We start from the raw sequence: 26,205 nt of genomic DNA on the forward strand, positions 1-26,205 counted from the left end.
GAGCGGGGGGTGGCAGCGGCGCCAACTCGCGACACTGGGGAGGGGGAGGGGGCAGCCAAACCACCTCCGGAGGCCTAGGGGAGGTGGGACGTGTCCACTGTGGCCTTCACGGGGGAGAAAGGGGTCCGACTAGAAAGAGAGGTCTCTTCAGTCTTGAGGTAAGAGGCCTTCTGTTGATGAACAACTTGCAGAGGTGACGCCAAATGCAGTCGTGAAACGAAATGAAAAAGTCAGGCTATCGCTCCGCAAGTAGATAAAAGGAGTGCGGAACCGGGTGAACGCTCCCCCCTTTAGATCTTCGCGCGGTGGTTGCGCCTATCCGGAGCCTGCGCAGTCGCGTCTTCCCAACCGTAGCCTTGGCCGCCTAGACCCCCTCAGCGTCGTCCCACGCCGCTCCCCTCCCCCACTGTCGCGAAGCTCCCGCCTGAGCGGACCACGTGCCGCGAACCGGGCGGGGAGAGACCACTCTTGCACCCCTTCCGGCCTCCTCGAACTCTCCAGGCTGCAGCCCAAGGTCCGTGGGCCGGGTCGCTTAAGGTTTCTCGTTTGTTCATTTGTTCTTTCTTTTTTTTTGCTAATAATTGCTCCGAGGTTCTGACCTGTTAAGGGGATCTATTACAGACAATAAATTGTAGGGTGTACTGCCTGGGTTTGAATGAGTATTTATAGAACGCATTTGCATTGGGGCGTAAAGCACAGTTCTAAGCATTTGCATTTATAGTATTTTCATTGATACCTATATATAGTAGGTACCTGTTAATTCATTTAAGACTCTCCAAAACTCTGGGATTTATTATTTCTATTCCTTCTTTATAAGTGGGGTAGATTAAGGAACTTGGTCCTCTCAACTGTTTGAGGATCTGGGGTTTTAATTCATTCACCCTGTCCCCCAAATCCACACACCCTTACTCCATTATACTGCTGCTGCTGGCTGGACACTGGATGATTGGAGCAGAAAGCTAAAAGAAAGTGCTTTCAAAACTCATGGAAGTTATAAATACCTATGTCTGATCAACAAGTCAACAAACATTTGTCAAGCACCTACTCTAAGCCAACCACATTGCATGTGAAGGGTGGGGGGACTGACAGTTTGCAATATAGTACTCTTATCCCAACTTTATCTTTTATAATTTTCCCCAAATAGCCGAATACACACTCTCTTCCATACCCCATCCAGAAGAAAAGAAAAAAAAAGGCTTACTGAAGAGGAGCCATTTGGAGCCACTATCAAAAATATACTTTATTTTGCTATTTGACTTCAAAATCCTAAAGGTGTTAAACTTACAACAGCAGTTTTCCTGAATCTCACCCCAAGAAGTTTAAGAAAGTCCAAAGTAACCCCTCCCCTCCCCTCCTGCCAAGTCTTTATTTTTAATAAGCATCCTGTGTAACTGATGCGGCTGGTATAAGAGCAGCAGTGTGAAAAACATTGGTTTAAAGTTAATTATGAGGTATTGACTTTCACAGTTTTACTCTATCAAGTCCCAAATCAACTTGGTAGATTCTGAGAAGAAACTAATATTCTTCTCAGAAACCATGTAGTGAAATCTGAAATGAGACTTTATTTACTTCAGGAAAACTTGCCTGCCTTTCCTACCTCCCTGCCCCCAGGTCTGTTTCTTTGTCCTTCATGTTGTCTGTCCTTGGGACTAGTAGCACTGTAGCTCGACACCATGTTAGGGTTAATCACGACTCCTCTGAGAACTTCTCATTAGAATACAGGACCCTCTGAGAACTTCTCATTAGAATACAGGACCCTCTGAGAACTTCTCATTAGAATAGAGTTTAACAGGAGGAGGGACTGTCTCTATGCCTATGACACGGGCAAGTCACTTAAACTTTTTTTGGTCTGAATTGCCTTACCTGTAAAATGAGGCAGTGTTATTTGAAGAATAATTCCTCGTATGAATATTGAGTGGCTCAAGTAAAATATGGAATCGTTTATATAAACAACGAAGAACTATGTAAACATAAGGATTTATTATGATTATTGTTACAATAGTAATAATTTTTGTTTGCATCCACAGTAGATAACCTTGAACATGTGAGAAACCCGGGCATATATTTTGATTGTTGAGGAACTTGTTATTTATTATTTAATAATTTTTAACTAATAGAAGCAATTATTTTACCCATAGAAACTGGCATTAGAGAAGGATATCTTATTGGTGATAGGAGCAGGCCAAGAGAATTATGTGCCTAAACATCGATAATGAATTTAAGATTATCAGAACTAACATACAATGAGTTATTGAAACCTATTGACAAGTTCTCATTTCATTTACTGTATTCAAACTCATCTCTATCAAACCTTTTCACCATTACAAAAAAGAGTTTTAGACAATATACAGGAGAAGGAAACAGTTGAGAACATGGCTAATTCATAGAATGCGTAACTGAGGATTGTCTTTATTCTTAAACAATCTTTCTTTAGTTTCTTCTCCGTCTATATGAGTCTATAATCTCGAAGATGTTTACTGCTTTGGGATTATTCAATGAAAGGATCTGTTAAACATAAATGGATTATTTAGGCTATATAGAACTGATTGAGTATTTAAAAGCTGTTTAGAAACCAGTTGCCTCAGCTTATGCTAAAAATGAAACCCTGATACCAACTGCAGCAGATAGTCTAAGTTTTAGTTACTGTAAAGAAATTGTTCATATAAGCTTGTTTCTACTTTAAGGAAATTTAGATTTCTTGGTATTAAATTCTATGTAGCAATTCTGTAAGGTAATACAGAAGGTAGAGAAGTATAGTAACTAACACTAGGGTATTGTCACCAACTAAACCGGCCCCAAGCTGAATTCTGATTTCCTCAGAAGCATGATTCTTATTTTTATCCAGTACTGTAAGCCATGAACAGAAGCACCAAACAGGAAAGATTACAGTGCTATTTGAATTGTGTGTTTGTGTAATAAAATTTAAAACTTCCAATTTTTATTAAAAACACATTTTTGGTTTGTTTTTTAAGATTTATTTATTTGAGAGAGAGTGTGTGTGTGCATGTCGGGGCGAGACAGGGTTGGGGGGTAGGGGCAGAGGGAGAGAGAATCTCAAGCAGACTCTTCGGACCTGAGCCAAAATCAAGAGTCGGACAGACGTTTAACTGACTGAGCCACCCAGATGCCCCCAAAACACATTTTCGAATCATAGCTTGTTTACTAAGTTATTCAGTTACATTAAACCTTTCAAGTCACCCGTTAGCTTGTTAACTGATTAATGCTTCGTTCTTGTCCCTAAAAACAAAGTATTTGATCCAGACCATCTACTTAAACAAATTTTGTAGTAAAATTCTGCATCATTCTGTAGCTTAATTCTTCATCTTTCCTATCTCAAATTTTTTAACTTTCCTTCAAATGTGATGATTACTTCTTTCAACTGAGCACCAACAGTGAACAAATGGAGGGGGACCATCAGGTGAAAAGCCAGATGATGAAGATGGTGGAGCAGGAGGATAGGGACCTGGGTCCTTGAAGACCTCCTTTATATCTGTACCAGACCTGGACTGTCCACCTCTGGACTTCTGGTTACCTGCAGGGGAAAGAAAACCAATTCAAAACAAACATTGGGTTAAGCCACTGTAGTTAGGACTTTGTTAAATGCAGTTGAGTACAATCCTACCTCATGTAAAACAGGAATTAGAGGTTAGTGGCTTCTGGTAATTTCCACTAAGAAATTACAGATTTCTGTTGAGAGACAGCTCTCTTTGGGTTTCTGAATTTCTTGAGAGTGGAGGTACTGAATGCCCTTTTTATCCAAACAATCTATTCAAAGATGTTTGTAGAGTGGACAGCTTTGGGAGATAAAGAAAATGGCTTCCTCTGGAGCAACGGTAGGGGCATGCTTACTACCCATTATAAAGATTCAGTTTCTCTAAATTCAGGGTTCATCTCTTATAATACAATGCACTACAAGCGTAGATGTCATCTGGCCCTCATCCTCATGACCTGTAGGAACTGGGGCTTGGCAGCACAAAAAATAATGCTTATACTCTAGTCACTGCTATTGCTGTGAATAATAAATTATCTTTGTCTTTTAGCATAGGAGTCTTGTGTCTTATACTAGCATCTATGAAACTGTGGTTGGCCAGCTTGTTAGCTTGCAAATAGGGTAAAATCTCAGACCCTTCACATTTCCTCACAGTTTTTGGTGATGAGGTTAAGATGCTGAGAAAGACATAGCTTCCTAAAACAGGAAAGATAAGAGCCTTGTCAACCGACGGAAGTTGAGGGAAATCCATGGGAATTGGTGGCAAACAACTGACCACGTTGTATAATCAACGGGGAATTAAATGGCCTTACACCATATTGCCTGTTGATGAGGAGGAATTGAGGGGTTTCAGGCTGAATACCAGGAAATAGGGGGTTTTTTTTGTTTGTTTTTGTTTTTAAGATTCATTTATTTTAAGGGGGTAGAGGGGCAGTGGGAGAGGGAGAGAGAATTTCAAGCAGACTCCGGAGACTTGGGGCTCAATCTCACAAGCCTGAGATCATGACCAGAGACAAAACCAAGAGTCAGACGCTTAACCGACTGCATCACCCAGGAGCCCCAACCAGGAAGTAGGTTTAAAGACAGATGGCTGGACAGTATCCTGCTTGTGTAACTTTTCTCCCTGGGGGGTGGTGGGTGGGGGAGTTCTTCTTCACCATGTTGGAGACACTCTCAACCTCACCTGTGCTTTGAGACTTGGGATCCCCAGCAATTGTAATCAACGCTTTCTGGGGACATGCTGTTCACTCCCAGGACTGTACTTCTTGTCTGGAAGCCAGGCATTAATTTTACTGCTTCCGAGATAACAGTAACTTGCACCCTAGCTGTAGTCATAAGAGATTTTCAAGTATTTAAGGACCCACCAATAGATTGCATAGGCTCCAGATGACAGTGGAGATCTCTCTGAAACAGAGCCACCCTTAGGTACTTGGAGGGACTCCCCAGAGGGATAACTGACTCATTTATGTGCACTCTGTGGTTGGTTATCCTGGTGATGTGCGTCAGTCAGAAAAGATGGTAAGAAGTTTGTCCCTGAGTTTAGCTAGAGTGATTAGTGATGCCATCTAAGCCTTAGAAGGCAGTTAGGTCTGCCTCAACTCACTGGCCAGAGTTGTTATAGATAATAGAATTGCCCTAGATGGCAGATTTTGAACCATCCTTAATACATCCGCCGAACCTGGATTAATGCCTCCGACCAGATAGGAAGGTCAAATCAGACCCAGGAGGAGAAAACCAGTGGCTTTCTAAGGTAGACCCTGATGGTTTATGAGATTTCAGGAACCTGGGGGCGTGATTGAGGTCAATACGACAGATTGGTCTCATCCTTTCACTTGGCTGTTGGTGACAGGGCCTTCATTAAATGCTGTATGAGACAAATTGAATGACATCTCTGCCAGTCAGATTAATCAGAGTGGTCAACAGGGTTATATATCCATGCGAAAATTTCAGGTCTGTCAAGAATGTGCAGGGTGGATTGTTAGAAGACACTAGTCCCCGCACAGTCTTGCTGAGTGTCCTGCACGTTCTTAGTGAGTATGCTAGATTGCAAGGCCTCTCTGTCTCCTGACACTGAGCAGCTTCTAAAGCTAGTCACATAGATGCCTAACTAGGAAGGTGACCATATCATGACTAATGGGTAACTACTAACTATTCACTCCCAGGGTAGGAGAGACTGGCTTCTTGCTGCCTGCGAAGAAATCTGGGTCCTTGGTCCTGGGTTTCTCTTTCGCAGTGCAACCCACTCTGTGAACATTGTCATCTGGGTCCATTATGTATTTTTTCTGGGACTTAGGGGGGGCAAGAGCAACTGACACAAATAGGCTGATGCTCATGCAGCTTGCTGTGCTGTGAGCAGGAAAACACCTTGTGTCCGATCCAGGAGTCTCCTGACTTTAGCCAGAGTCCATGAAACCAACAGGTTAACTTAATTAGCTTGCAAGAGGGGATAAAATCTCCATGGCTTGACAGTGACCATATAATGCCGAAGTGTTATTAGCAATGAGAAATGTTTCCTTATACTGTGAACCCACAGATATTTCCAGCTGAGGGTGCATTCTAGATTCTTCTTTCCGATCTTGAGGGAGAAATGTAAAATTTCCTAGAAAACTGCACATCAGCTTCAGATGGGTTTAATGGGGAAACTGCGTCAGATTGGTAGTTAGCAGAGGAAAATTGATATGCTTTTATCCCATCTGTGCTCATGTGAAAACAAAGAAGTTGAGGTATTAAACAAAAGCACTTAAATAGAAGCACAAATTATTGCGGATTCAGTATCTTTTTCACGTGAGCATGGATAGGTAATGCTCACAATCCAGAACGGATATTACATAGCAGCAGTGAAGGTTAGATTATGCCAGCTGACTTTTTCTTCACCTTCTCTTGCTCTTTTCTAACTGACCTTTTTTTTTCTTTTTCTAGTTCTATTGAGATATAATGGACCTATGACCCTTTTCATCCAAATTTTGCATTGCCATGCCCCAAGAGATTACCACACTTCCCTTCAAAGAGCAGCGGGCTCCGCCTGAGTGTGTGTAATGGCAGAGACTGCATTGTTTAGTGCCGTTCTTTTTCCTACAATGAAGTCTCATTTTCTAAAGCATTACAGTATCACTATAGACTCTGGTCTTAGTTGAGCTAGGGGCAAATTTGCTTCACAGGATGTTCACAGTTGATGGCCTGGTATCAAATTTTGCCACCTTGCTTTACAGGAATAATTTGATACTAGTTTTATAGTTTATCTGTTGATATAATAAATATTTACATTTGTTGGTGTATTAATATGTTAAAAAACATTCATCAGGCAAAACTTTAAAAACAGGATGTTAAGGCTTGGGTTTTTTTTTTCTTCTTCTTCTTTTCCCTCCATCGGTTGCTTTATAATTTGCTTTGATTGCATTTCATTTGTGATCGTATGTTAATTAGCCAAACACATTTTTCGTTTTTTCTTAAGCTTAAGCAACCAGTGTTTATATGAGGTTTGGCTCAAGAAAAGATCTTGCTTAAAAATAAGACAAATAGGGGCGCCTGGGTGGCTCACTCGTTAAGTGTCTGCCTTTGGCTCAGGGCGTGATCCCGGAGTCCTGGGATGGAGCCCCCTATCAGGCTCCTATGCTGGGAGTCTGCTTCTTCCTCTCCCACTCCCCCTGCTTGTGTTCCCTCTCTCGCTGGCTGTCTCTCTCTGTCAAATAAATAAATAAATAAATCTTAAAAAAAAAAAGACAAATAATATCTAAATTCATATAGCATTTTTCCTAACCCTTCTTCCCTAACTCTCCACCTTTATCCTCCACCATCCTATATGCAATTTATATCTTAGCATCTATATTTTTTCTGGTTCATATTTATCTCTCTTTACAAAATTAAAAGATCCTTCAGGGCATGTATATTAGTTTACTAGAGCTGCCATAACAAAATACCATGGACTAGGTGGCTTAAACAATAGAAATTTATTTTCTCACAGTTTTGGAGGCTGGAAGTCCAAGATTAAGGTGTTGGTAGGTTTTCTTCTGAAGCCTCTCTCTTTAGCTTGCAGATGGCTGCCTTCTCACTGTGTCCTCACATGATCATCTCTTTGTTTTGTCCATGTCCTAACCTCCTCTTCTTTTATAAGGGTTGGATTAGGACCAACCCTAACAGCCCCATTTTAACTCAGTCACCTTTCTAAAAGGCCTAGCTCCAAATATAGTGGCATTTAGAATTTCTAGGAGTTAGGGCATCAACATATGAATTTTGAGGCAACACAAGTCAATTCATAACAGGAGGGAAACTTGTCTTATATGTCTTCAGATTTGGGATGACTGATGTAAATGTACACCTCATTATGTTATAAAATTAATCCAGGCTTTGTAGTGCATCAGAATAGTCCCACTTATGCTCTAACTACTCTATAAAATATATCAAAACAATTTCCTTTGAATCTTCCTAGACAAGAGGATTACATTGGTCAGGGTTCTTGGTTGCCAATTCTGGTTACAATAAACAAAAAGAAATGCACTAGAAGGGTATAGGTAGTTCACAAAATTGGTGGGAAAGCCAGAGGACAGGCTTGGAGAATTGACAGCAATCAACCAGTAAGACAGATGATAAAACATAGCTAAATATCTTCATGTGTGGGGTCTGGTTACAATGTTGCTTCCTCAGTGGGCATTGGAAACTGTCGTTGCTAGCATGACCAACCCCAGCTCAAGACCGTGGAGTCAGCTGCCGCTGTCATGCCAGGGTCACGCACTGTCTCTGCCTTCTCTGTGTATTTACTTCAATACAAAAGTCGTGAGCAGGAGCATCTAATAAATGGTTCTTAGGTTATATGCTCTAGCTGTCAGGAATCAATGGGAGGCAAGTGTGGTGTTTTCGGTGGAAGATGGGAGCTTGGCTTCCGTTAAAATGAACCAATGGCAGATTGCCCAAACATAAGAAGAGAGTCAAAATGCCAGTCAGTCCAAAAACGTCCACCTCAGATGTTAGCATCTTGGTAACAAATGACATATAATTAACTCTGATGGTTGTTTCTGTCTTAATACTGAAGGTCTTGTCTTTCATTTCATAAAATAATTTGGAAAACTTAATTTTTCTTATCTAAATGAGAAAATGAGTTGATTGTTTAGAAACTAAAGAAAAATTATTGTTTATCTCAGACATCAGATCTAACTTTGGTTATTGTGATGGTTAATTTTATATGTCAATTTGGCTGGACCACAGTGCTCAGAGATGTGGCCAAATAATATTCTGGATGTTTCTGAATGATGGTTAGCTTTATGTGTCAATTTAACTGGGCCACAAGGTGCCCAGATATTTGGTTAAACATTATTCTGGGTCTTTCTGTGAGGGTGTTTCTAGATGAGGTTAACATTTGAATCAGTTGATTGAGTAAAGCAGATTGCCCTCCATAATGTGGGTGGGCCTCAGCCAATTAGTTGAAGTTTCTAAATGACAGTAAAGATTGACTTTCTCCTGAGCAAGAGAGAATTCTGCCAGCAGATGGCCTTCAGACTTGAACTGCAATATTGACTTCTCCTGGGTCTCTAGCCTGATGGCGTTTGGACTTGAAATACAGCATCAATTCTTCCCTGGCTCTCCAGCCTGCTAACCCACCCTGCAGATTTTGGGCATGCCAGTCTCCATGATTGCAGGAGCTAATTTCTTAAAATAAGCCTCTTTTTATAGATACACACATCTTATTCATTCTGTTTCTCTGGAGAACCCTGACTAATAAAAGCATAAAGATAGAATGGATACTATGTCACTGAAGAATAAGCTGTGTGTTGCCGGGCTGAAATATGGCCGACCACAGCTCTCTTATGTTGATGCTTTCTTTCCGCTATTAAGACGCTAATAGAAACTAAAGAAGAAAATAACTGAATAGGTAATTCAGTTTTTATATTTTGCTGCTTTTCCCTCTACACTGTATTTCCAAGTACTTTAAAAGTACTTATAACAGGCAATAAAGATTTTTGCTACTCCCAATGGAAAATTATTCAGTATCTTTATAATAAAGATTTATCAGAATTTAGCTTAGCTCATTTTGCTCTATTAAACACATTTTTCCCATTAAATTATTTCCTTGATTACTCACTGCGTTCCATTACATTACTGCCAACACTCATTGGCTAGGTAGAATGGAAGCAGGATTAATTATTCACCTTGCTTTTATTTCCTCATTTAACTATTATTCTAAAACTTTAAGATAATAGGAAATAACCTAAAATTATAGATTCCCCAAAAGTTAATTTGTGAATTGAACTTTGGTATATTAAAATTGTATATTAAATAATTTAAAAAGTAACCTTGATGGCATTTTCTGATTATAAAAGTGCTTGCCCTGGGAACTTAGTTGGCGCCTAGCAAAATTCTAATGAATTTTTCTTTCCCTCTTTGTCCCTTCCTCCTTTCTTTCTTTTTCTGTTTCTTTCTGAACTATCTATTCTTTTCTTTCTTTTTCTTTTTCTTTCTGTTTTTTAAGATTTTATTTATTTATTTGACAGAGAGAGACAGTGAGAGAGGGAACACGAGCAGGGGGAGTGGGAGAGGGAGAAGCAGGCTTCCCACTGAGCAGGGAGCCTGATGCAGGGCTGGATCCCAGACCCTGGGATCATGACTGAGCCACCCAGGCGCCCCTGAACTATCTATTCTTTTCAGGCTGTTTTGCTAACATCATAGTTACGATCCTAGAATGGTTTCTTATAATGTGAATTTTTGTGCATTTTATGAATTTTGATCCCTAAAAATTTGGAATGTATTCTATTGGGAAAAAGTGTTGAAGCCCTTTATGTAGTATGATTATTCTATTTTTCAAATCAAAGATGTCTAATGACAGCTTTATAATTTTCTGATTAGTGTTCATATTCGGAAAAAGAGCTGTGCTATTGATAATAATCATAATATAAAGGCCCTGTGATGTACGGCAATCCTCTCTTCTCAGCACAATTACAATTTCTTATTGACCAGATCAATTAGTCCAAATTAACTAGGTAAGCTAGTAAGGCCTGACACCTACCCGTTGCCACCATTGTGAAACTGACTGCCTCCAGGCCCCGTGCGAGTTTGAAATGGATTAGCACTTGCAACTAAAGTTGATGCATAAAACTTTGAATTATATAGAATTTGAGCTTTGTTTTATGTGTAGTTCTACAGAAAAATAAGAAAATATAAACCAGTCAAAAAAATCATCTATCATTCATCTCTTTCTAGCCTGAAATAACCCTTTAACATTTTGTTGCATATACTGTCCTACTTTTTTAATGCAAATAAAGCTATGTAAGCACGTAAGAAAATACATTATAAAACAAAAATAGTTTTATCAAAACTGTTTATACACTGTCTTATGTGCATATACTGTTTTAAACTTACCTTTTCTCTCTTAGTAATACGTTTGTATATAAATAAATGCAAAGCTATTTTATGAATAAAGATTTGTTAGATTTTTAAAAATCTCTGGCTCATATAGGGGCGCCTGGGTGGCACAGCGGTTAAGCGTCTGCCTTCGGCTCAGGGCGTGATCCCAGCGTTATGGGATCGAGCCCCACACCAGGCTCCTCTGCTATGAGCCTGCTTCTTCCTCTCCCACTCCCCCTGCTTGTGTTCCCTCTCTCGCTGGCTGTCTCTATCTCTGTCAAATAAATAAATAAAATCTTTAAAAAAAAAAAAAAAAAAAAAAAAAAAAAATCTCTGGCTCATATAAAACCATGCCTTCTTTAAATCTATTATAATGGATCTTTGTGCATTTGTCCAATATTTACCTTACAGAGCTTTTGATATATGGTTATCTATGTTTAGGTCCGTTAGAATTACATTATAAAACTCTGCCTTTATCAAACATGAGGGAAATTTTAGCTGTGGTTTTTGTATGTACCACATTTTTCCTTTTCTCTTCTGGTTCTTTACGTGAACTACACCTTGTAACATCCTACGCTGCCCCCCATCTTGGGCCATGATCCTGGAAGAGTTGTAAGTCACATGGCTTCCCTCCTCCCCTCCCAGGCATGTGCTTGTGATCCAAATTGGACCAGACTATTCCCCCAGACTTGCTGATAGAGCAAATTGAGAGACTTACTCTATCTGCTCTTGGCTGTCTTCCCTGGCATTAAGGAGAAGGCTGTTTGTACAAAGAGTGACTTGAGAGAAATAAAGACGGAAGTAGAAAAGTAATACATGATACGTAGGAAGGGAGGAAGGACGGAAAAAAGGAAAGAAGGAAGGAAGGAAGGAGATATTTGAGCCTCTGTATCTAGCCATGTCTGAAAGTTAGAACTACCTCTTGGACTCCCCAGCTGTAATAAGCCAATAAATTCCTTTTTTTTCCCTTAAACTAGTTGATTTAGATCTCTGTCATAACCAGAAGAGTCTTGACAATACATTGAAGCCTTATAAAAAATAAGAGTTATAAAGATTTATCAGTCTTATAAATAAATTATTTTAATAGTTATACACACATTTATTTTCTATCATGTGGTCCACTCTTTTAAAACACAGAATTTCTGCTCTCAAGCTTACATGACACTAGTCTCTATCTATTCAAACATCCAACTTTGCGGAAATTCTGCCCCTTAACAGAAACATGATTTTTTTTCAGAGACTGAAAATTTGGCTTAAAAAACTAAAAAGTTTTTATGGTTTTACATTTCAAAATGTTATTCTATAATATTCTTTTAAATGCTTCTCAGTGCAATGAAAATATGATTTCAATTATAAAAATTCACTTTACTCATAACTTAAGAACACAGAATTATGCAAAGGGACTGTTACATAACTTTGTTTTGCAGTTGCATTTTTCCCATTCATGAGAACTCACCCAGTTGTATTTTCATCATCTTTTCCTGGCACTGGCTTAGTTTGTGACACAGTTGTTGCACAGGAGCGTACAAAGTGAAGGATTGGCATCACCTTATAAACTCAGGATACAAACACTGTCACGTCTTTTTTCCCCACTTTCTCGTTTGAAAACCCACCAACCATATTTAATAGGAAACATAATGTCTCCTTAAGATCTTTTCTCCCAAATTGTTCAAGACCTGTGGGAGATGACTGAGTTCAGAGGTTAATCCTGGCTAGTGGCGATGGCCCTGATGCCCGCAATAGCTCTCGATTGCCACAAGGTGTCACAAAAGGAGGAGCTTGCGCACTGATAGCTGCTGCCAGAGTCCCTTGCTGGTCCAAACCCCTGTGCAGCATCCGTGACACCTCTGTAGTTTACCCCCATTCCCCGATGAGCACCCNCTCTTTCCCAAAGCACAACCAGCCTATAAGTGTTGTTAGATTCAGAGAAGCTTCTAGAAGCAAGTATTGCCTGTGCCCGAACCAGCCCCATTCCCTAAACATTTATGTCCTTTTCTTCTTTGGGGGGTTTTTCTCAGGAAGAGCTTTGACATAATTTTAAACTTTCAGAATAGTTGCAAAGATATAATGAGAAAATTCCGTATACCGTTCTTGCAGATTTGCCAATTATTTCCGCATACACTTTTCTTTTTCTGAACCATTTAAAAGTAGGTTGGAAACATTCCCCGTCTGTATTTCCTAAGGAGTAAGAATTCCCCTATATAACTAAAGTAGAATTATCAAAATTAGGAGATAAAATAGTTATTTAATGCTGTTATCTAATCCAGAGTCTATGTTAAAATTTCTACAACTATCCCAATAAGACTTTTATAGTTATTCCCTCTTCCCTCCCTGCCCCAGATTAAGATGCAATCCAGGATCATATATAACATGTAGTTGAAATGCCTGTTTCATTTCCTTTAATTTGAAACAGTTCTTCAACCTTGTTTTGGTCTTTCTTTATCTTGCCATTTTTAAATACAGACCAGTTATTTTATAGAATATCTTTCTCTTTGTGTTTATCTGATGTTTCTTGTTATTAAATTTCTTTTTCTTTTCTTTTTTCTTTTTTTTTTTTTTTTTGCAGAAATACCACTGAAGTGATGTTGTGTCTTTGTCAGTGCATTATATCTGGAGACACATAATATCTATTTTCCTCATTACTGGTCATGTTAACTGGTTTGTTAACTTGGTTAAGGTAATGTCCACCAGGTTTCTCCACTACATAGTTTTTTATTTTTCCCCTTGTAAGTAAGTTGTTTGTGAGGAGATAGTTTGAGATTCTCCCTGTGGCTGCTTAGTGTTTCTCATAGCATAGTGGCTGAGTTCTATGAATGAACATACTAAGAGAGCAAAGTAAAAAAACATGACATTGTTACGATCTTGCCTCGGAAGTCCAATACCTCAGAATTCACTTCTATGGCAATTTCTCAGATGAGACAACCACAAAGGTGCGCCCCAATTCCAGGCTCGGGGTGTAGAGCTCTCTACATAATGGGTAGAATGTCGAGGTCCCCTTTAAGATAGAAATTGCAAGTGTTGGCAGCCATTTTTGAGAGATGCTGTCTGGCACACTGGGCAGCACCATGCCTCCTGCCCTTTCCTCCAAGCAGTACCGGCCCTCCCACTGTGTGGTTAGTCCGTTTAATTGTAGGCTTCTGAGAACCCTGGCCTTAACCTCCAGTGGATTTGTTGGGGACCTCATCGTCTTGTGTGTCCCTTGCTGCCACCCAGGGCAGCCGTGCAGGTGAGAGGTGGCACACTCCTGTGAGCCGCGTTGGCAAAGAAGAGAACACAGACAAAAAAGGACCCTCCTCTTGCCGTCTGTCCCTGAGCCACGTACAAAGAATGGTTGATTTTTAATCTCTTTGCTCTTGGGTTGCTATTGGAGGCCACTTTTATGCTCTGGTGCTGGATCTGTCACAGATTTAAGGTGACCTCAAACTAATCTCTGAGGACAATGGATGGTTACTAGCTAGCTTTATCTTTGTGTAAATAATCCCCTGAAGTTTTCCAAAATGAATGTCTCCATCCCCAGGAACTAAAACTGCCCTTAACTGCACAAAAAGACATTCCCTGGCTGAAAAGTAAGTATCTTAACAAGTTTTCCTTGAAGAAGCATCGCACACTACAGGGTCAGAAATTTGGAACTGGCCTTGGGATTGGGTGAAGATCAAGCTGTCTGTGATAGAATTCCAAGTGATGGGATTCAGAGGTCCTCGTGAAGTTTCCCAGAACCCCTCCCATCCTGGTCACCCTTCCTCGGGCAGGTGCTGTGTGGATGCTAAACCCCAGGTGCTGAGTCAGGTGTGGAGCGGAACCTAGTTAATGGGTAAGGGGAGCCCAGTGGTCAGCAGCCGAAGCTCCAAGGCTCTGAAATATTTCTAATACTAAAAATAAAAACAAAGGCAGTAGGGAGAGTTTGTAAGAATGAACTGGACACTGCAGGGGGAGTCCTTCTCATGCCTTAGTGGGCTTCCTCCAGATAAATTCAGTTGGCAGAGAAGAGGAAGTTCTTCTTAAGTGATGGCAGACCTGGAAACGTGTGTGCCACCACTTGCCACCCAGAGTTGCCTAAAAATAAGGGACAAAACGGCTTCAAAACTGCTTTGTTATGGTTCCAGGCACTCTTCAGTGTTGTGTGTAAACTCAGTGCACTGCTCTTTTCTGGCACACATTCACCTGCTGGGGCCCATGCTAGGGCCATCACCTGTCCTCTGTCGCTTACGAGAGACTTCGAAATGGTGGTGATAAAGGGGGTTCTCAGGAATTCCCCGGCTGGTGTCCCATGGCTTCAGCTTCCATTTCCGCCCATACATGTGGAGGATGATGCCAGGCAGCAGGTTGAAGAAGAGCTTGGAGAGCCGTGGGCAGTTTAGGAAGATGCTCCCATGTGCCTGCCCTGCCTTCTTCCTGTCTGCCACCGCCGTGCACTTGTGGCACCTTTGAGAAGGTCACATCATCAGAGGAAGCACTGTCGGTCATGGGCCATCTGGAGGGCAGGGACTCCTATGGCCTCACAGTTATTGAGTTCCACGAACTTACACCTTTTTACAGCAGGTGCGGCATTTCCGTGAGGGAGCTCCCCGTGGGCTACCCAAGGAAGCACTTTCTCTTTGAGTTTCTAACCCTTGCTGTTTTAGACCATACCTAGCTAGCAGCCTTGATTCTTTTCTTGATCTCTGATCCTTCTACAAGGTGGGTTCTGCCAGGAATCCAGCCTAGATCGACACATGCGTGCCACCAAGGCCTGGCCTGTGACAGAGATGAATATATATTCAGAGTCAGCCCTGGGCCAGGTGTACGTGTGCCCCTTCAGGTAATCTCACAACGGTTCTGTGAAAAACAGCAATATTTTGTCTCCTTTTGCAGATAAGAAAACTGAGGCTCCCAGAGGCAAAATCACCTGTGCCAAGTCTCACCAGAGGTGAGTGATCAGGCCACGATGAGAACCCCCGCCTTTCTGGCTCCAGAGCTAGTGCTTCTGCATTACTCATCTGCTTGCTGAGCCCCCAAAGCCCATCATGCCTTTCACAGCCGCTCTCCAGTGGTCGGGCCTGGAGCTCCTTCCCCCAACCCTGTTGGCAGCTGGCTAGGTTTTTCTTCGACTTTAATGGGCCCTTGGACGACAGAGTGGTTAGCTAAGTGACTCCAGCTATTGGAGCTATCCAGAATGACCTGCTGCAGTTTTCCCCTTGCCAGTTCCAGTCAACGTTCATACCCCTACACTGACTCCAGGTTCCCTGTGCTCTACTCCGCTGCCCACTGCCGTTTGGTTCCCCCCTTCTATGTTCTCACCAGGCTGCTGATGATGTCCACCACATTCTGGGCTAAAATCCTTAAGAATTATGACATTTAAGGTCCAAACTGACCACAAAACTCAATGTGCAATGAAGATATGAAGTAGCTACCAGAAAAGTGAATGCAATTACCGACTGCATTAAGAAAAAATTGTGTCTGGTGCAGGTTTTGGAGTTTTGAACTTATGAGCCATTCATAGATAATTCTGTAACAGTGTAGACTGGGCGCTCAAGGAGTCACCAAGTAAAAGTGGGAGGAGAAGGTGGAGAGAGACTGCTGACTCCGAAAGCCTGGGAGGAGATGACCTTTGAAATGAGCCCTAAAGTATCGGTAGAACTGATAGGTGGAGATGGAGGTCAGACATTCCAGGCTGGGTTAATGGCAGGAGCAAAGAAACAGGAAAAATTCATGGCATATGTGTGCAACCGAAAGAGGGATACCTGGGAGGAAATCAAAGCTTAATTAAAAAAAAAAATGAGGTCAGGTCATTACAGACTTTTAATACCGCCATTATTTACTAGGTAGGCAATTAAGAAGTTGGCATTCTGGCTTTTCTTGCTTAGCAATCAGTCATTTGTGCGTTTGGAAGATTGTCTCAACCCTGAGAGGCTGTTCAGATCTGGATGAGCTGAAAGTATCAACATTGCCACGTGTGAGGCTGAGAGTCGGACCAGGATTTGTGGCGACCTCAGGGACGTGCTGTGAGCTGTCTCGGGTGTCCTCTCTGGGGAGGGTCAGCTGTGAGTCCATCGGACGGAGTGTCTAGCTAGCCAGCCAACCCCCTCCTTTTCTACCTGGTGGTGGGCTCCAGGCAAGGAGTGCTTTCCCCAAACATTTCTTAGTAGTTAGGACTTCTTTACTACAAGTAACAGGGGCCTCTACAAAAGAAGAATTTATTTTAAAAATTCAGGGGTGTGTCACAAACCAAAGGGCTAACAGCAATTCTGTTCTAGGATTTAGGAATACATCGGGATCAAGGGCGGCTGGGATAGGAGCCAGGATTAGGGCTTTCTCATCTCATTGTTTTCTTCAAGTCTGCTTTATTCCTCTCTCTCTGAAGACTGGCCTCTTCTGCCTCTCCCATCCCCCTGCAGGAAACATGGCCAGCCACAGCTCCTGAATCCACCCACAGAGAGACTGATTCTCGGTCATTTGCCCAGCATCTAGGAAAGGATTCATTTTGGTACGGTGCTCACCCCAAGTTTAATCAACCGTGGCCAATAAAGAGGAAAAATTATTTGAACCTAGTTATGCAGAGCCCCCTGAGTAAGCTTGTGGTGGGAGAAAGGCAAGCCCAGTGAAGACAACATGGGAGCTGCCCATCACCCCCCTTCCAGAGCCAGGCTGTGCAGGACGTGGGCCCTGGCCACAAGTGGTTCATGGTAAATCTACATTTCTCAGAATTAAAAGTTCAGGTCCGCAGTCACATTGGCCTCACTCCAAGTGCTCGATAGCCTCGCGTGGCTAGTGGCTACTGTATTTGGAGGCACATGTGGAACATTTCCATCATGCAGACATTTCTGTTGGACACCTGTCATGTAGAATGTAGCGTTTCTGGTTCTAGCAGCAAAAGCCTTAAGCATTCCAGCTACTGCAAACAGCCAATTTTTTTAGGTTTGTTGGTAGAGATGGCCAATTGCTCCCCAACGCTCCGCTCCCTTTCATCGGGTAGAGATGTCGCTGGAAGGTGGCTGTCCAGCCAGGACTGTATCCTCCAGCCCTTCCTGCATCCAGATGTGGCCATGTGACTAGTTCTCGCCAATGGAATAAGAGACTTATGTCACCCCCCAGGTGGTATTTGAAAAACAATCTGCACCTTCCCTGCTCTCTTACTCCCCTCTGAATGGGAAGGATTCCATAGTTTTAGGGATTGGTGGAGCCACAGGATGTAGGGAGCATGGATCTCTGAGCTACTTACTGCACGAAGTCCAATCGCCGCCGATGATGATAATCTGCAGTGGACTGGATGTGAGAAAACTAGCCGCTGACATTTTGGAGCTTATTTGTTCCAGCATCTGTCTAGCGTTACTCTAGTGGATACCTAGTTAACTTCCTTACATCCTCAACCTCCTTGCCTTAAATTCGATCTCCTGCTGCACCTTTAAGGGTGCGGTTCTGTAGCCTCTGGAAGAGGCTGCTCATTCGCCCTCCATCCAGAGGCCATGGGGCTGAGAGATGGTATTGGCATTTTCTTAACTCCTCATTGTATCTTTCAGACCACTTCACCTTTGAAATTAATGCCATCCAACTTTTCCTAGTCAGTGCTTAGCACATAGATTTGGCATTGACCTTGTTATATAGTCAGTGCTCAGGGAGAGAGAATTTGAGGATGAAAGGGAATATCAGCACTGGGTCAGTGTCTGTAGCAACCAGAAGAAATGTATGAAGTTGGGTGCACATCAAATTCTCTGATTACCAAGAGGAAAAACACTAATTCCCTCCCGGACTAATCTCTTGTTAGTTTCACTCCTTTTCTCTCCACTCACCAGTTGCCTCAGCTATACCATTGCTACAGAGGGTAGCCAAGGGGGATGCAGCATAAGACCTCAGGGTTGAAAAGCCTACCCCAAGAAGACCAAAGACCCAAAGTAGCAGAAATCCCTAATGTTTACATACATCCAAGGTATAATGTTTGTGTTTAAACCTCCCAATTATGTGATAACTCACTGATGATCCACTTTAGAGCTTCGAAAAAAAGATACTTTCATATTTTTGTATCTGTGTTTCTGAAAAGTCCTGAAATTCAATAATCTTCTTGAATATCTCGAATATTACCCTGTAATTGCTGATTTTAGGTCAGCACATTTTTTTGCAGGCTGTCTAAAAAAACACTTACTTTTCTATGAAACCGTCTAAGTTTCTTTTCCACTTATTAGATTTATAGCTGATTCTTTCGGAGCTGACTTTCACCTTGACCCGCAGACAATAGCAGAATATGGAATTTTTGGAAGGCAGTAGCTCTGTCTTTCCTGGACAATGTCTAGCTCTTCCACCAGGAACAACCTAAGAAATGTTGCAAATCTGATGCATATGGTTAAAGTAACTCCCCTACAACCTTTTTTTCCCCTTTTGATTTGTTTCTCTTGCCTCTAGCAGTTATTAAATCTTGTGCCACTCATATCCTCCATCTGATCACAAAAAATGTGCATCGCAAGATGGTGTTCTTGTGCTGCGGTGAAGCCCATCTTTAGACAGACACTCTGGGGTCCACAGTGAAGCAACGGATGGAATGGATATAAAGATGAGCATTCCTGAAATGGCAGTCATTATATATAGCGGATCCTTTGGAGAACAATTATTCCTTCAAGGTCCTGTGCAGGCATTTCAGACAGTGGCTATCAGGCAGGCTCATCATAGTTTAGGCTCAATTATAGCTCAGATTATTTTTATTTCTAAGTAACTGAGAGAAACAGGAATTGGATATTTCTCTCTCTCTCTTTCTAAAGATTTTATTTATTTCAGAGAGAGAGCGAGCGAGCACGAGCAGGATGGGGGTGGAAGAGGGAGTAGCAGATTCCCCACTGAGCAGGGAGCCTGATGCAGGGCTCAGTCCCAGGACCCTGAAATCGTGACCCGAGCCAAAGGCAGACGCTTAACCGACTGAGCCACCCAGACACTCCAGGTATCTCTCCTCATGTGAATTTTACTTTTTCAGAATGGAACAGGAACAAAGGTGGGTAACTGCTGTAACAGCAGAGAGCATGGTTTCTTCTAAAATGAGGATCATGGGGGTGCCTAGGTGGCTCAGTCGGTTAAGCATCTGCCTTTGGCTCAGGTCACGATCCCAGGGTCCTGGGATCGAGCCCTACAACGGGCTCCCAGCTCAGTGGGGAGTCTGCTTCTCCCTCTAACCCTCCCCCCCCCTCATGCCCTCTCTCACTGTCTCTCTCTCTCTCAAATAAATAAATAAAATCTTTTACATAAAATGAGGATCGTATTTAGAGCATCTCAAATCAAGACACACGGTCTGACAAAAGGTCAGAATACTGGAAAATGGAAGTGTCTTAATTAAATAGCCCCTAAATAATTTTATTTCATGGGCAAGCAATATTTTTAAAGGGTTCAAAGGAAGCCAGATCCCTATATAGAAATACGTAGTCCTAACCACTCGCATAGCTGTCACCATCTTTGTGTCCTACAGTCCTAGATGCTGGGCCCCGGCTAGAGATGTTTAAAGTGTGGCTCCTGGCACAGCTGCATGATATAAAATACAGATTCCCCGGCCCCAAGAGTCTGGAGGTGTGGGGCTGGGGATCTGAATTTTTAAGCAGTTGACCTGATTCTTCTGCTCACTAATGTCTGAGAACACCCGCCCTCTGCTCTTTCTGGAAAGGCAACAGTCGTTTTAAGAGCCCTACCACAGCTCTCGGCTGGAGAGACTTCTCATTTCTCCCAGCCGAGGTCACCCTCCGCCTGCTGCGTTGAACTGCTGCCGGCCGCCTGCTGTCTGCCCGCCGCTCTGCTCTCTGTTCCCACAGTGGAGACGAGCCGGGGTCACCTGTGGGCTCCAGCTCCTCTGTTCCAGGGCCAGGCTGTGGTCTTGCAATTACATTTTTGCAAGCACACCCTCTTTTTCTCAGAGAGGGCAACCATTTCAAATCTCACGTTAAAACAAAAACCACCACTGCTGAACTCTAGCCAAAGCAGGTTATAAGCAGCTTTTTTAGCCACTGATTCAGACAACAGAAAGGTCAACAGCAGCTGGATGCTATGCCAGTGGGGCTTTCTTGTGCTTTCACACTTCAAGAGAAGCACCATTGAGCCAACGTGCCGATGTTACTTTTTTTATTAAAAAAAAAAAAAAAACAGCTCTAATTAACAAAACTAAACTACATTAGTTCTTGGAGTTTCATTCTTATTTACAGAAATCTATTGAGAACTTCTTACTGATTCATAGGCTTTATCAACTGGTTATCATCGTGGAACAATTTACTTGGTAATAAATGTATAACTGAGAAACCTGATTTGATTTCAGCTCCAAAAAAATAATTAATACGGGCACTTGGATTTTGGATCCCCACCCGTATCTAATGTGATTCACTAAAAATAGACCACAATCTAGGAGTTAGGATTTCTGGACCAGGTTCCACTGATTACCTATGTCTTGATATTTATGGAACTAGTCATTTCCCAAATATTTCAGCTCNNNTCTTCCAGTCTTTAGAAGAAAAAAGAAAATAACAATAACGATGATAGAATATCAGCCCCTCCAGAGAGTTAGCGGGGAAATGAGAGAGGGGAAAAAAGCAAATGGAAATGTTCGAATTGGGGAAAATGTAATGAAAAGCCAAATGGGAATGGGAATAGCAGTCGGCAAGAGGGGAAAGGTGGCGTAGAGGGCAAGTGTATCACTGGGGAACATGGAAACTGAGCAGCACGAAGCCTCTTAAGAAATGTTTTAAGTTGGTTTCGATAGTGGCTAAGACGAGAATATTGACACATTACAGAAAGGGACATGCCAAGACCCTGAATACATTTTAATGAAAGTAGAAATGGATTGCCTTCTGTTATCACGTCAGGGGCCACGGAACTTCAGGAAGCAAATTCTTCACTAGAAGGGTGTTCTTCACAGCCTCTTTAAAGATGGCACACACGTACTTCATTCTATATTAGATTTCAAACACAAAAATAAATGAGAATGAATTTCGTTTCTATACTCACAACCTGACACCCTCAGAAATCTGAATCTTATGCCAGCTTAGAGCAAAAAGCAAAACTGGAAAATTGTAGAGTAAGAAAAGACCATGAGGAAAGAAGAGCAAAGAGTCCACAGAAGGACAGCGAGACTCCTGGTGTCTCTATGTCAGCATGGTGTGATCCATAGTCTACGTTACCACCATCTGTAGGTGGAGACCCAGCCTACGGGATGTGGAGATCGCTCTTTTCACTGGCAGCAGCTTGCTTTTTCTTTTCTTTGCTAGAAATTTTATCTCCTTCCTTTCTAGTTATAGAGTGAAACAGAAGCCTGCTAGCAGGACATGTCTTTCTGCATGAGCCTGACAGAGTAGTCTGTGTTTCCCAGTTTATACCACCGTCCCTGACGAGAGCTCTTTTTCATTGTGTTCTGGAGACAAAAGACCCTTGGGGATAATCAGTAAAGATCCCAACATGGTGGCAGGCAGCCTTCTTTGGACCTTGCAGTGCCATCTCTAATAACACACAGGGTAGTCAAGCAAAACCCTTGGCCAGCATTTGGGAGAGGCCCTGGGGGCATAGCTTTCTCTTTTCCTCTGCATTACATTGCCTGTTGTCACTCATGGAAGGAGTGTGGCGGGATGAAGACACTACCGTCTGGTGTCGCTGCCAGCAGGGAAAATGTGGGGTCTCGAGCCTAGCTCCCCAGCCGATAGCACTGTACACGCCTCGACTGTTAGCTCGGTTTTGCTGCCTGGGGGGAAAGCGGTGTTTGCGACACAGGAAGTGGCTGTGGCAGCCATTTGGATGTCACCTGGGGCCATGAGGGAGACCTCCATCTGTCAAGCCTGTGGAAGGAAGGAGTAGGAACTGAGCAGCAGCTCTGATGGGCTGTGCCTCAGAACAGATGTTTGAGCTGCCGAGTCTTCTCGGTGGTGTGACACAGACCCGGGCGGTGTTCGTATGGAGTGAGGGAGTGAGTGAGACCGTGGGGCTTTGTCTTTGCAGCCTCTTCTGTTGTGGCTCGTTGCAGTGGTCTGAACAGCATGCATGGATTTTATTTTTTTAAAGGGAATTTAACAATTTGTGGGATTTCTCTGGTATCAAGCACTTTGATAATAACTCATCTGCAAAGGGAAAGTTCCATTGTGAGTTGTTTCATTTTGTAAGAAAGCAGAACAGCATCGATTTATTATTTTGCTCTATTTTAGGGTTACTCCCTCTCTAGAGATTCATTTTTAGGTGTCACGCTTTCTCTCTCTCTCCCTCCCTGTCGGGTGTGAGGGAAGCTTTGCAATATGTTTCTGTGAGACTTCTCAAAAGTGATAAATGAGATTTTCAATCTTCTCATTCAAACGGTAACTGCCTGAAAAGCCAAGAAGTGGAGTGAGGGGGTGGAGCTGAAGGTGACAGATTGATGAAGATAAGGAGAAATGCATTTGGAAAGGGAGGGAGGAGCAAACCGAGCAAGAGTTGTAAAAACTAGAAAAGCAGTTCTAAATTGGATTTAGAAATGGCAGAATGACAAAGTGAAGTTTTCTATAGGGAGAAAGTTGCTAGGCTGCCACATTTGAGACAGCCTGGAAATTTTGAAAAGTGAGAATTCAAAAAAGCCAGAGAAGGGTGATTATTTCATAAGAGGCAGACATTGATCCTAGTATCTGAAGAAGCAAGGCTGGGCCGTCTCCTCTGGAGACGTTTACTGGATTCCTTGTTGTGATTTGATCAAAATAGCTTGTTAGTTTTGAGAGGATTAATTATGTGAGTAATCAATTACGTGAGTAATACTTAGTCACAGAGAGCTGACCACAGGAGCCCTGGCATGAATCTGGGATTTCTAAAGACCCCTCATTCTTGTCTTCCTCAGGGTGCCTTCCTTCTAGCTCTGTGACTTATATTATTTCAATCTCCTCTGGCTCCTGAAAATTGCTTAGAAAGGAATGATCCCAGTGATCTACCCCCTTCAAATCTCACTGCCTCACAAATACATCCTTCTCTGCACTCCAACCCATGTGGGGTTAAAGGAAAATCCATTAGAAATCTCCATTGGGACCTAAAGGAGAACACTGGTGTCCAGGTTCGCTGGCTCTCTGGGCTTCCATGGCATCTCTCCTTTTGTCTCCAGCAGGAAACGATCCATGACCTCCTTCCTCCCCGCCAGCCCTGTTGTCCTCTGGCTAGTCTGAGTGCCTTCGAGTCTTACAGTGCTCAGAGCAAGAGAGCTGGACACACCTCATCTCTCCACCTAGCTCCAAGGTTTCCAGTGAGAACCAAATGAAATACTGTATCCAAAATGCTTTGTAAAACAATACAAGCACAACCCACGTATAGGTGTGATTACAGTACTAGTCTTAAAAAAGTCAGCTCCTTTTCTTGCCTTTGCATGTCTCCAGCTCACGTGTGTCTGTTTCACTGCATGAGCCCATCCATGAGTGCATCTAGCTGAGTATATTTGCAAAGTTTCTGATGCCTTATTTTTTAAACAGTTCTTTCTGTGTCACCATTAAAGTGTTACAGGGTTCAGATTCCAATTAGTACCATCGTGCATTTACAAATGGTGGTCAACTCCTCACTCTCAACAGAAGTTAAGAGCAACACGTATTGAACAGCACAGGAACTAGAGAAAGTGCTTTTATAATGAGCACCCTTTTTCATCAGACTTAGCATCCTCAGAACAAATTGAATTCCATAATCCCCATAAGGCCTAAAGATGAACTATCTTATTTTTTAAGACAAAGATGAACTCAGTGTCAGGGTTGTGCAAGAATATGATTGCTAGTTCTTTTATTATCATATATAGTACCTTTCCTTTGAAAAGCCAAAGGGCATTTTACAAACTCTGACAGTGATCCTCACAATGTCCCTCTGGGCTGGGTAGGCTTCATTACAAACAATAAATAATAACTGCCCTTTATTTTGAAATGTCTCCTACAGAATTTATTAACAATGGAATGGCTAGTCATGATTCATGGATTCTTTTTTTTTTTTTTTTTTGAAGAGATAGAGACAGCCAGCAAGAGAGGGAACACAAGCAGGGGGAGTGGGAGAAGAAGAAGCAGGCTCCTAGCGGAGGAGCCTGATGTGGGGCTCGATCCCATAACGCCGGGATCACGCCCTGGGCTGAAGGCAAACGCTTAACGACTGTGCCACCCAGGCGCCCCATGATTCATGGATTCTGAAGGGAGCTTATTTCCTGGGAGTTAGAGAAGATAGTAGATTTCCATGGGTCTCTAACTGCTAGAGCTGTTTTGCTTCAAAAAGCTGGTTGCCTCAGAACAACTCCAGTGCACTTGAAAAGTATCTCTCATAATTACTGGCATTTACTTTCAGATTGAAAGAAGCATAGACTATGATAATATTACATAAAGTAAATACGGGATGGTTATCCAATTTACTGACTCACCGAAGATCTGCCAACAAGATAAGAGCTACCTCGGGCACGTCTTCTGACTGAGTTCTCCTGATCTAGTGTTTGGGGTTTTTTTTTTGTTTTTTTTTTTGTTTTTTTTTAGTTTTTTTTACTGGAAACACTAGTCTCACTGCCTGGCTACCTTTCAGATATTCCTGAGGGAAGTGTCTCATCCTCAGGCCCTGCTGAGGAAAGAGCCCTGGGCAGTCATATTTGATACTATATGTCCTTCTCTCTCCTGGACATAAATGGGTACATAGTAGGATGGGCACTGGACCCCAAGGCAGTCAGTGTGTGGGTTAGCTAGTGACCTGGGCACAGAAAGATAATCTGAGACAATTAGGTGGTGTATCTTGGGCATTTCATGTGGGATGTGTCAAGAGAATAAGGGGGTTAGCAATGGGGCAAGAGAGTGAAAGGGGTTGCGATAGAGCCAGGTCACGAGGGACATAAAACTATACATGAGTTACAGTTATGAATGAGCAGACACCTCAAGATGGAGAAAATAATCAGATTAGAGAGTGAAGAAGCGAATTCGTAGGAAGAGAAGACAGAAGGCGAGTGGAGAAGAGTTGATGCTGCAGACCGTGGAGCCCTGCGGCAAAGACGTACCACTGCCGAGGACTCCAGAGAAATCTTGGGTGAAGACCTATCCTTCAGTTTGTTCTCCAAGGCTTGACCTTGAACCCTACTCGGGCTCCTGTTTCTGTATACCTATGACATTCCTTTTCCTTTATCCCATTTGTATGTCCCTAATACCTGGACCAGAAAGTTCCTTAGGAGAGTGGCCTTTCCAGTCTGAGATGGAGAGTCAGATATGTTCATTGCTGTGTCCACTTCACCAGTGTATGAAGATAAGCCATAGTCATTCACTTAAAAAAAAAGAAAAAAACCCAAACCCTTCTTTCCAGAATATTATTCAACAATCATTGAGATCAATGGGGTGTGTGTGTGTGTGTGTGTGTGTGTGTGTGTGCAATCTCTGTGCATTCTTTTCCTAACCAATGTTTTTTTGTCCTACCCAATTACATGAGCATCGAAACTCATACTTGAAACACCT

The 26,205-nt window shown here is 42.4% G+C and overlaps 1 long non-coding RNA gene across 1 annotated transcript in view; it reads left to right on the forward strand.

Annotated features, from left to right (window-relative positions):
• Window positions 1-152: 152 nt before the first annotated feature.
• LOC103676973 overlaps window positions 153-26,205 on the forward strand; it is a 50,873-nt gene continuing 24,820 nt past the window's right edge. The window contains exons 1-2 of the long non-coding RNA XR_005834338.1: window positions 153-514; window positions 15,674-15,728. This is a non-coding gene — a long non-coding RNA (uncharacterized LOC103676973). The remainder of the gene's footprint in view (window positions 515-15,673; window positions 15,729-26,205) is intronic.

Source organism: Ursus maritimus, unplaced genomic scaffold (assembly GCF_017311325.1).
Source record: "Ursus maritimus isolate PB19 unplaced genomic scaffold, ASM1731132v1 scaffold_13, whole genome shotgun sequence".
NCBI classification, from domain to species: domain Eukaryota; kingdom Metazoa; phylum Chordata; class Mammalia; order Carnivora; family Ursidae; genus Ursus; species Ursus maritimus.